The sequence below is a fragment of the Pinus tabuliformis genome, chromosome 5_1 (genome assembly GCF_031772625.1).
Source record: "Pinus tabuliformis cultivar Carrire ecotype Pingquan chromosome 5_1, CPIR1, whole genome shotgun sequence".
NCBI lineage: Eukaryota > Viridiplantae > Streptophyta > Pinopsida > Pinales > Pinaceae > Pinus > Pinus tabuliformis.
Window position 1 is genome coordinate 447,657,162 of NC_142305.1, and position 11,256 is coordinate 447,668,417.

Consider the following 11,256-nt stretch of genomic DNA (forward strand, 5'->3'; position numbering starts at 1 on the left):
AACCTTATGTACAATCAAAATACAATTAACATGAGAAATGAGGGGTTTCTTAAGATTGTTTCAAAATCCGTCAACAACACAAATCGTTTGCTAAACCATTGTGAATAAATGAGGTAATCATTTCATATAATATTGATGCCATTAAGAATACTCATCAAAAGTAAAAACTTTGAGGGAAACTTCTCTCCGATATTTATGAGCCTAAAAACAAATTGCTAAAACAAAAGAATTAATTTGTTTTAGGCACTAGAGGAATGACATGTTATAGAGTTTTATGAATCCAACGTTTCAGACTACCAAGTGAGTCCATCATTAGGGATGTCAATAGATTTAAGAAGATATTAATGAAGTATCCATGAGCTAATCATGAGAGTATATATATGGATTATGAAAAGAAATAATGTAATAGATTTAGTCGGCCAAAATCTAAATAATTTGGTAATATATTGAAAAAATTAGAAATTTAAACATTAGGGATTTAATTAATTAATTCATTATAATCTATTTGTATATATAAATTCTCTTGTTAATTAGTAATGATTTAATTTTGAATTCAGAAAGCTTTAAATTAACTTCCTGAATTACTTATAAGATTATTATTAATAAAATATGATTAGAATGTAAATTTTTATCCTAAGTATTCTTAATCTTAGTTTAATAAATAACTAGTTATGAAATTAATTAATCTTGAGAATTAATATTTGTATCTTATATTGAATTTACAACATTAGGGATTTAATTAGTTAATTCACTAAAGTCTGGTGTTAATTATATTTTTTTTATTATTATTTATTTATTTATTTTTATCTATTTGTATATATAAATTCTATTTTTAATTAGTAATGGTTCAACTTTGAATTAAGAAAGCTTTAAATTAATTTCCAAAGATTACTTATAAGATTATTATTAATAAAATATGATTAGAATGTAAAAATAAATAAAAATAAATAATAATAATAATAATAATAATTATTATTATTATTATTATTATTATTATTATTATTATTATTATTAGTTTTTTTAAATATGAAAGTTTTATTACCCTCTTTGGTTTAAATTCATATAATACTTATAAGATTGTAATTAATAAATTATGATTGGAATGTAAAATTTTCGTAGAAGTGTTCTGATAGATTAATTTGTATTTTGGACAAATAATACTTATAAAATTGTAATTAATAAATTATGATTAGAATGTAAAATTTTCTTATAAGTGTTCCTATAGATTAATTTTTATTCTGAACCACCGAAGAGGGATTAAATCATTATAAGGGATATGAGTTAATTATTGGTTTTTTAGGATTTCAAATAAAGGTTTCCAGGTATTACTTAGTCTTAATCCATCGTCATGATTCAGGTTGTTCTTTCTTTTTTCTATTTCGATGGCTTCTTTGATTTTCCTTTTAAGATAGTGGTCCTCTTTTTTAATTAGTTTGGCTTCTTCCATGTAGATATAATGTGAGGAAGAGTGAACATGTTCCGCTAAGGCCGATTTTGAGGTCCTTTCTCTTCTTAAGTCTATTGTGTGCTCTTTGATTCTGATGTTGAAAGACCTTCCTGTTTCGCCTATATATTCCTTACCACATGAACAAGGAATAACATAAATGCCTTTTTGAAGGTTAGGGTTTATCATTTTCCATAAGGTTAGATAAACCAAAATTAGTCTTTATAGATGGTGGAAATCATTATCATGAACAACAACCACCTTTTTTATTCTTAGAAGTAGTAGTTACCTTCACCACTTGTTCAACACCCAGCCGCCCAACCACATAATATATCAATATGCATTTATCACCTTATATCAACCACCTCCTGCCTAGCCGCCCAACCACATAATATATCAATATGCATTTATCACCTTATATCAACCATCTCTCAATGACTTCCTGAATAACTCAAGCACTAATTAGGAAAGTATTGAAATAAAAGTGAAATCTAATAGTGGAGCATCAATTATTTAGAAAACAACGGCGACATATTTTCCTTTCACAAGGAAATGATTGACATGGAAAACTATAAGAAGGAACAAAGGTTTAGACAAATTATTAAACCTACAAACTCTAATAGATGTTGGAAAAAATTCTAATCAACCCATGATTTTATCACTTAGCAAATATGACATATTCCTTTTAACTTCAATATGGAAACAATGATAGAGATAAATTTGTTAAAGACTACTTTAATCTCAGAGAGAGCTAAAGGAAGAAGTTAAAAAAGGAACAAGAATGGGTTTGGAAATTTACATATAATTTAATTCTTTAAAAAAAAAACTTATTTAAAATCACTCTCAAAAATATTTTGGCATCTTGTTAAAAATTATTTAAAAAAAAAATATTTTGGAATTGGCATGGGAAATATATTCTATACAAATCAAAGAGAAATCAAAATATCATTTATTTAGATTAATATGAGGACAATTTTTTTTATCAATAAGGCATTTTTTATATGAAATTCCAAAATGATAGTGGCAAATGAAAATAACAGAATAGAAATTTTGTTACCACTCTTGAATACAATTTCTCAACTATTTTAATTTCTTAACTCTTTTCCTTTTTATATTTAGAGAGAAGTTAACAAAAAAGGCTGAGATTAATTTAAATAGACTATATAGTAAATACTATTTTGTTGGGATAATAAATTACAGAATAGATGTGTACTAAAATCCTAAATAAATACGTCCTAATTAATCTTTAGAATTGTTGGGTTTACAAAAAAAACTAATAGATGTTTGAAAAAAAAATTAACCAACAGAGGGTTTTATCACCTAGCAAATATGGCATATTCTTTTTAACTTCAATATGTTTTATCACCTAGCAAATATGGCATATTTTTTTTAACTTCAATATCGAAATAATGATGTAGATGAATTTGTTAAAGATTACTTTAATCTAAAGAGACATAAAGGAAGAAGTTAAAAAAGAGAAAGAATAGATTTGGAAATTTACATATAATTTATTTCTTTTAAAAACAAAGTCTATTAGAAAAAACACACTTTCTAAAAGATTTGGGTATTTTATTCAAAATTATTATAAAAAAATATTTTGGAATTGTCCCGGGAAATATATTCTATATAAATCAAAGAGAAATCAAAATATCATTTATTTAGATTAATATGATGACAAGACAAAAAAAATTTATAGATTAATTTAAAGACATTTTTTTTTATATAAAAATTCCGGCAAATGAAAATAACATAACAGAAATTTTCTTTATCACTCTTAGAATATAATTTCTCAACTATTGTAATTTCTTAACTATTTTCATTTTTATATTTAGAGAGAAAGTTAACAAAAAAGAAAGACTGAAATTAATTTAAATAGAACATATAATCAATACTATTATCTGTATAATAAATTACAGAAGAGAAGATGTGTAATGAAATTCTAAATAAATAAGTCATAATTAATCTTTAGAATAGTTGGATTTACACAACAATAAAAAAAAATGATAAAATAAAAAATACAAAAACGAAATGAAAGAAAATAAAATGGTTTAATTTGGAACCTCCAATTAGAGACAAGTTTAAATGAAAAGGAACGCAACATTCTTTTTTATAAAACTCCACAGTTTTCATCTTCTCCACGTTTAATCTTACAAGATTGCTGCAAATGGATTTCTGCGGTACCATTTTTATTTTATTGGGACAAAATTTATTATTGCAATCATAGTTGGTAATCATTTTCATGAAAATTTAAAATTACATTTAGCCAACCAAACCTAAACTGAAAAGTTTCAAACCAAAATGAGTGGCTCAAAAATACAAATTAGTTCCAAATTAAGTAAAGATATCAAAATGAAAGAAGATATACAAACTCGCTTGCAGAGGTTTGATTTCATGGCCAGTAGATCTGCTAAGTCGTCTGTGCCGCTGAGCAGATTATGAGTTTTATGAGTTCGAGTCTTCTTTTAACTGAGAGCATTATAGTGGCAGCTTATGAGCAAGTCTTCTTTTAACTAAGAGCATTATAGTGGCAGCCAGTGGGATTCGACCCTAAAGTTCAAGTCTCCTCTTAACCCCGGTAACGTTCAAGTCTCCTCTTAAGCAAGTACGATACCACCATTCGATACCACCACCTTGTCAACAAAAAAAATATATACAAACTCAAATAAAATTTTATAAAAAAAGTACAGTAAATTGATGAATTTTTAGTTATTTTTTTTTATATATATAGCATACATAGGATATGGAAATGAAAAAAAATATATAAATTCGAATAAAATTTTATAAAAAGATATAATTGATCAATTTCTAATTATTATTATTTTTATTATCTTTTTATAGATTTTTCAGCGAAAATCACATGAAATACCATTTTGTCTTACTATTCAAAATTAGTTACCAAAAAAACTTCACGAATCACTTCTGAAACATTGGAGAGAATTTACTGAATGAAAAGCACATCCAACTTCCAGTACAGATTTCAGTTTCAACAAAACTTTTTGGTTTGATTCAGAAACATGACTAAAAATTACGAGCAAAGCAACTGATATGCAGCAACCGTACTAAACGAACATAACACGGTTAATCGATGAAATTTCATTAGAATGAGGCAGTATAAGTTGAAGCTAGAAGGAGCAATACTTGAAATATATATATTTCCTAGCTGTTGCCTCCTAAGAAAGCCTTGAGGCGCTTCACTTCAACATAGAAAAGGAACGTAATCTTCTCGATGACAGGAGGAGGAAGATTGCTGGCAAAGGGAGCCAGGGGAACAATTTGCAATCCAGGAAGAGTGCTGCTGAAGGAATCAAATCCAATGGCTTTATGCTTTTCCACATTGATCTCGTAATGAAGTAACCCTACCCTCTGGCGAACACCACGATGTCTCCTTTATGGAGCGTTTTGCTGTACACAATATTGCTCGAGGATATTAATCCAGCACAGATAACTCCTTTAACCACCAGCAGAATCTGAGAACCTTCTGGATGGTTGTGCAATGGAATGACGCCTTTGGGCGCGAGGTCGAGTTTAGCTATCGACACGGCAAGGCCATTCACTGCAGGAAACTGTGCTCAGAAGGCCGGAGTTACAACAGCACCGATGTTGTTGCTCGTGTTCTCGGCCTCTTCCAATCCGGTGAAGAAAAAATTATCTGCAGTTAAGGACGAAGCCGCCTTGCAAGGATAACCTGGGAGTGAGCTTCGAGGACAAGTCTGCCACTCAGAAATATTGCGCACGTGAAGGCTCAAAAGAAAAATTACAGAGGACTAGTACAATGGCTAGCAGAGAGGCAATATTGGAAGTCGTCATGATTGATTAATCCAATGCTATAATTGCAGAAGGGTTTTTCTTCTCAATATGCAGTTGGTGAAGAACCCAAAGAAGTTTATAAGGTCAGAGACTAACCTCATGAATATTGCTCCTCCTGCCCCAAAACTCTGTCTTTGCTCTGAAATCGCTCTGAAATCTACAGGTCCAACCATTTCAGCCACCCCACAGAAATGGGGCTTCTATTCACCTTCATACCAACGGATATCCAGATCAAATATTAATAATTTTTCCAAAACAGTGGCCAAATTTGGAAGGGAAAACTTACCGCAAGAAGAGTTTGAATGATCGATGAACAAATAAACTAATCTGGGAAGAGAAACCCTCTTCTGAAAAACCAAGAGGGGAATAAGCCTCGGTAAGAAGAAGTTGTTTGATACTATTAGTTTTCTCTTAACTATTAATTATTTATTTTGCCATTTAAAATTTTTTAATTTTCTAACATTTTATTCAATGATGAAGACTGGTGTACAGTGATATCTAAAAGAGTAGTTCTCAATGAGAATGCCTTAAAACTTAATTATGAAAACCCTATTTCAAAATAAACACCCTCTATTCAATAGTGAAGACGGATATACAGTGATATCTAAAAGAGCAGTTCTCAAAGAGAATGCTTTAAAGCTTAATTATGAAAACCTATTTCAAAATAAGATCAACATAAATACAGAAAACCTATATAAAAATATATAAGCACCCCTTGTAAAAATTTCTAAACATAAACAGAACCTAATCTTTACCAGTTTCCTAGTTCTGATCTTTACCAGTTTCCTAGTTTTGATCTTGTTGTTGTTTATTATTGTGTGATTGTGATCTTTTTATTGGGTTCGAAAAGTGCTCTTCAATCCAATATAAGAAAGATGTTATAAGGCGCCATCTACTTGTTTAACTTTTTAGACGTGAGATGGGTATCTCTGGAACCGATTGACAGTTTCATTTTCAGGTAGTTGTTACACCTCTCCTCATTTCTTCACAACTACCGACTACATAGTCAGTTTTTTTAATTTTGTGGAAAAACCTGTGAACAGTTTTGAAACCAACGTTTCGAACTAGCATCATTAGGGCAATGAGATTTGTATTTGAGAAGAGAGAGCGTGAAATTATGGAACTTATTAATAATTATTTGAAAAATATTTCTGATATCTTCATTTATAGTAGACTTATAAATGATAAATTAATTACTCTCTTTACGCCCAGCATTTCAATTGCTCTTTTTACGCCCAGGATTTCAAACAGAAGAGTTGCCTATAAGAAAGACAGGACCGAGTTCAATGCTAGGTTAGAGACATAGCCAGGGCTGCCCTCTACCTGGCTTTAGAGGATGGTAGATATATCAGAGGGCAAAAGTTTCGGTGGGAAGAGAATTCTGTGGCCAGGACTTTGAAGATGCATGGGATGAATGGGTGACACATGCAAGATGACAAACAATAAGTCTTAAATTCTTATCAAATCATTTATAGTTAATAATTTGGATCGGATAATCCAGATATTAATGTATGAACCTTATGAATCTGTTGGTGTTGTGATATGAGTGCAGGGGATTAATGGCAGAGGTTTGAGTCTGAGACACTCTTTCAATCTTCCATGGTATTTTCTGAATGCAGATGAGCTTAGAAAGGCATTTGAGAAGTGTGGAGTTAGTGGAAAGGCGTTTTTAGGAAAACTTATAATGAGTCATACTGTGATAACCTGCCAATCAATGTTCTATTTTAAGATTGGTGGTTTATTTGGTATATTTTACCTTTTCAAAAAACTTATTTTCAAGCATAATGTGCGTATATCATCTCCCGTGTCAATAATCAGTAAGGGTTTTATCTTAATCGCATGGTTTATTATGAAGTTTTTTTTGGTAAAATATGAATTTACTGTAAAATTACAAATGGTGAAATTACAAGTTTTGAGTTATGAACTCAAGTTTTGAGTTATGAACTCTTTATCATTTGAATGTTTAAAAGTTTTTCAATATATTGAAATTATATATATAATTAAAAATTTATTTTAAATAATAAAAAAAAATTAGCCAAATTCCAACCAAATAAAAACTACAAGAAATTTCATAATTAAAGAACACCTTTTCAAAATATTAAATTTTAGAATTTTACTTTAGGCTATTTTCAAAAATCTGGCCAAAAGTATGGCCAAATTCCAGCCAAAAAATTCATAATTAGACAACAATCTAAGTATTAAACCTTGGAGTTTTCGACAAAATCCTGCGAAAAGTATGGTCTGTTCACACATCTACCCCACTCTCTCTCCTCTGTTTAGTTGATGTGAATTCAGCACGGGGTTGGATTATGTGCAGTCAAACTAATATATGTTTTTGTTTTTCCAGAAATTTTTTAGAATGTCAATTAATTAGACTACTATTTATTTAAATATACATGAGAACAGAAAGTCCTCCTCGAACATTAGAATGCAAGTTTGTTTAATATTCCATGGGCGGGAAAACATGGGCAGAACAAAACAACATGCATCTTGTCAGCTGATGGAATGAACAAATGTATGAATCTTTAATTGCTATGATTGGTACATTCAAAACCACAGAGCACATTGCTTATTGATTTTTTTACACAACAGAACTCGAATTGTTTTCCACTGTTTGACAATCACTGGTAACATAATTGTACCTCTGTGCAAACCACATGCTACAGGCATCTCTTGGTCGAGCCCAAATTCTAACCCACCAATGCACAGAGCAACTATACATTCCTAGGCCGTGCATTGTGACTGCCACCTACAAGGATTTGTGAATGGGCAAATTTCTGTAATTGGTTATTGGTTTATGTGTTGGATGTGACTTTTGTTATAAAACAACCCAACAATGCACAGAACAACCATACATTCCTAGGCCGTGCATTGTGACTGTTACCTACAAGGATTTGTGAATGGGCAAATTTCTGTAATTAATTGGTTATTGATTTATGAGTTGGATGTGACTTTTGTTATAGAACAGAGCATTGGTTATTGATTTATGAGTTGGATGTGACTTATGTTATAAAACAGAGCATGGCCATAATCTATCTGTTAGATTTTTTCAACGGTTTTATATATTTATTTTTAGTCTAATTTGATAGAGATTTGTTGGAATCACAAGTTTGAGAATTTTTTAAGGTACTTAATTCATATAAAAAGTAAAAAAACCAGTTTAAACAATACAAATAAAAATTTGACCAAAACAAATTTTACCATATACCCCAAAACTTCAAAAGGTCTAATAATTAAACAGTATACTGGTTTGAATATCAAACAGCAAAAGTGCATAAGTTTACCATAATAAAGCTGGAGATAACAGAGTTGGACTTGCTTCCCATTGATGGGCAATGATCTGGCCATCACAAGCAACCAAGCAGTGAGACACATCTGAAAACAGAAATATCTATTCATGCCTGTTGGTGATTAACAGTGAATACGCATTAAATTTAGTATTGGCAAAGTTGTAATGATATTTGTATTTTTAATCTTGATTCTGCAGAGAATCTATGTTGATGAAATGAAGCCATAAACGTACTGTTTATCAAATCAACCACTAATCAACCATTATGTTAACCAGGGTCACTCATTCTGTCCATCTCCCTGTCAACCATTATGTTAACAGGGTCACGCATTCTGTCCATGTCCCTGTCAACCATTATGTTAACAGGGTCACTCATTCTGTCCATGTCCCTGTTAGCATAAGAAGATAACCAATGTAAAAGGTAAGGGAATTTATAATTATAGAAACCAATTTCCCAAAAGCATGGAAAATTCTGCCAGACTTTTTTTTATAGAGATGCAAACGATTTGCCCTAAACAGTTGAACCGTATACAGAATTCTGCCCTTTGCGCATATGGAGTATAATTTGCAAAAACAAAAAGAACTTGGAAGCAAGTCATATTTTCATTCACAAGCAAAAAGTTAAATCTAGCCATATGTCCAAATATATGTCTAATATGTTGAGGAAATTTTACAGTTAGTTCATGCTTAACTCCCAACTTAGCCATAGAAATTTGATTTAGTTTGCAAGTCTTGGTACTGTTATAGCAATTAATGGTTCGTTTTAGCCGTTGTGGAAAGGACTCTGTTGCTCTGGTCTGTAAGAGGGCTAAACCGCTCTCGTGTTATATAGACAGGAAGTATGTATATACCACATTTGGCCTGTTCCAGAATTCAATCTTGGGTTTAATGCATTAAAAGCGAATACAAACCAGGGAGAATTAGACGGCAATATGTCATTGCAACTGTCCATTATTCTCATATGATCAAGAAATTTTGGGAATAAAATTTTACTAAAAGAAATCCAAGAGACATAATTTTTATTAACACATTTACAAGAGACATGTTTTTTATTAACACATTTACAAAGATTTGTCCGTCATGGTCATCATGTTCTCAAATTCCTCAAAATCAATTCTACCATCTGAATTTCTGTCAAATCTTGTGATCATCATTTCACAACTCTCCAAATCTTTTCCTTCTTTTAGTCCTAAGCTCAGAAGAACCTGTTGAAGTTCAATTGGGCTGATGAACCCATCCCCATTCTTATCAAAAATGCTGAACGCTTTCTCCAACTCCTCTGACAACACTTTCTCCTCTGTCTCTGCATGCTCATGAGCTTCCCCACACATATTGAGAAGAAATCCGCAGAAATCATCAAAGTTCATATGCTCCAGAGAACCCATCATTATTTTCATATTATCATCACATATATTTTGAATTCCAAGCTTTTCCAGTAACCCTTGTACGTTCTCTGCAGTAACCCTGCCATCGCCATCGCTGTCCAAGATATTGAAAATTCGAGAGAGGTCCCATGTTTGAACGAAGGCCGTGTATCTTTTATTTACAAAATCACTGCTCGCTTCATCAATCATACCTCCGGACAGCTGGTATTTTCCAAGAGCCGTTATAATATGTGGGTCTTTTGGATTGCAAAGTTCAGGAAACTTAGTTTTCATCATCTCAGAAACCCAAACATAAACATAAAACTTGTAGAAGCTATAAAACTTCTGAACCCAACCCAGGGCCATGGATACAATAATGCTCCAATACATAGGCATGGCAGAAACATTTGAAACTGCAGGGTTTCTGATGATAAGATCAGACACCATCTTTGATATATGAATGAGATGGCTGAATTCAATAATTCCAGCAATGGAAAGAGCAGAGAAGAAAAAAGGGTCGGTGAATCTTGGGCGTTACAGAATGGTAGCAATGAAAGCCTTCGATTCGTATTTAGAAGCGTATGATTGAGTGGTGGGTTGCTATGAAAGTGAGGAGAAACAAGCACTGCAATTCCTATTGAGAAGCCTGCGGTCAGCTACTATGAAACTCGGCCGAAACGACCAATGAATGTGTGGATACGTTCAGAGAAATGTCGTTTGGTATGCGCATATACTGTTTTGAAAAATAGTTGGGATGTAGGAAGGGTCTTGGAAGGTGCTCTGGCGGGTTATGCGCCACTCTGACTTGGAATTGTTTTCTACAAAGAAGACTCCCTCCAGTTTCCTGGGACTTGGAATGCAGCTTTAGAGTTGTTTCCATCAAAATGTTGGATGGAGAATGAATGTATGGGCATTAAGAGAGGTAGAGGCGGAGTGGTATTTCCTTTTCATTTCCTATCAATCTACATACTATTCATCTACGTTACGTTTGAAATGGTTGGTTGTCCAATTATAATTGAAAATTTTTGCTGCTCTTAAATTTTATTTTTTTTAATAAACAAATATATGTTTTACTTATGTAATTTTAAATTTATTTTAAAAGATTTAATGAGAAAAAATCACACATAACTATTAATAAAATCATATATGATGGGTATGCGTTTGGACGATGTTAAGATCATTTGTTTTCTTTTTGTTATTTTATAAATATTATTTAACCTAATTTAATTAATTTTCTACGTATATTAAGATAATAATGATGATTATTAATGTCTACTAAAATCGATGTGGTCTATTGACTTTAAGAGAGTAAGGGATTAATTGAGACTTTTTAATATTTTTTTCCATAAACA

General features: G+C 31.4%; 2 pseudogenes; both read right to left on the reverse strand.

Annotated features, from left to right (window-relative positions):
• Nucleotides 1-4,600: 4,600 nt before the first annotated feature.
• Nucleotides 4,601-5,251, reverse strand: LOC149165408 (germin-like protein subfamily 3 member 3; annotated as a pseudogene).
• A 4,341-nt stretch (nt 5,252-9,592) lies between these two features.
• On the reverse strand, nt 9,593-10,771 carry LOC149165409 (calmodulin-like protein 2; annotated as a pseudogene).
• Nucleotides 10,772-11,256: the final 485 nt, after the last annotated feature.